Source organism: Priapulus caudatus, unplaced genomic scaffold, assembly GCF_000485595.1.
Source record: "Priapulus caudatus unplaced genomic scaffold, Priapulus_caudatus-5.0.1 Scaffold13041, whole genome shotgun sequence".
Classification (NCBI taxonomy): domain Eukaryota; kingdom Metazoa; phylum Priapulida; class Priapulimorpha; order Priapulimorphida; family Priapulidae; genus Priapulus; species Priapulus caudatus.
The window spans coordinates 1-1253 of NW_014590102.1; the positions used below are offsets into that span (position 1 = coordinate 1).

The following is a 1253-nucleotide window of genomic DNA, read 5'->3' on the forward strand; positions in this document are numbered from 1 at the left end:
ATATAATTTTATTATGTGGTAATTATTGGTATTATGTGTATTGTTATTGTTATTGGTATTATGTGGTAATTTTATTAAGCTGTAATCTCTGGTTGTAGGCTAAGCAGACGCTCATCGAAAAAAACAAAGCGCGCCTCCAGAACGAATGTAAGCCGTGCGTCGGAGAGAGGTGTCAAGCCAAGGCGGCCTCCTGCCGTAAGTACACTATATATAGTATGCATACAGATATATATATGTGCGCGTGTGTGTGTATATGCATGTGCGTGTGCGTGTGCGTGTGCGTGTGCGTGTGCGTGTGCGTGTGTGTGTGTGTGTGTGTGTGTGTGTGTGTGTGTGTGTGTGTGTGTGTGTGTGTGTGTGTGTGTGTGTGTGCACGTGTGCGTGTGCGTGTGCGTGTGCGTGTGTATGTAATATATATATATATATAAATATAAGCGCACGTGGTGTGTTTACAGAAATTGACAAGCTTCCCCAGAGTGTCCCTACTTGCGCCGGAATTAAAGCCATTAACATAGGTGGCGCCACAACCGACGAAGAGAAGGAGATTAAGGGGCGCGAACTGTTCGAGCTGTGTAAATTCTACATGCGGCAGTGCCCGAATAACGAGCTGTTCAGCGAAACCTGCACGCAGTCCGTTCTCGACAAATGTCAGGCAAAGAGCAGAGAGTGCAGTAAGTTCGCGTGGAAATTTTCTCTCTAATATTATGCATTCATCTCCATGATGTATAGTGACAGTGACGTCATCAACGACGCGTTCCTCGATAAAACTGAACCAGTGGTGTGATGATTTTAACAATCGATTTTCACTGTATCGCGAGTTTTCATAAATGATCGTGAATGTGATCGATTCGTTTCTATTTTAGTTGTATTCTAGCTATATATAATACTTTTATGTAAATCTAGTTTGATATCCTAAGGTCACCGTCATATACGAGCAAATTGGCTTATAGATTATCGTGCCTTTAGCTGCTGCTGCGCTGCCGACTACTGAGCCTGCTTGTCCGGCCGTATTAGAGGCAGCTAAGACCGAGGATCAGCAGAAGATAGCGGACATGTGTCTTTACTACGCCAGAACCTGCCCGAACTTCAACCAAGGCGGCGAGATATTCAGTCAGTCGTGTATCGTCTCTATAAACACGAAATGCCAAGCACGAATGAAATCGTGTAGTAAGTACATTGCTCTTTTGCTCTCTCTTTCGCGCGCTCTCGCGCGCTCTCTTTCGCGCGCTCTCGCGCGCGCTCTCTCTCTCTCT

At 45.3% G+C, this 1253-nt stretch overlaps 1 long non-coding RNA gene across 1 annotated transcript; it reads left to right on the top strand.

Moving 5' to 3' along the window:
• Positions 1 to 93: 93 nt before the first annotated feature.
• On the top strand, positions 94 to 1044 carry LOC106820417. The gene is made up of 3 exons (XR_001395622.1): positions 94 to 195; positions 456 to 671; positions 967 to 1044. It is a non-coding gene; the product is annotated as an uncharacterized LOC106820417 (long non-coding RNA).
• The last annotated feature ends 209 nt before the right edge of the window (positions 1045 to 1253 follow it).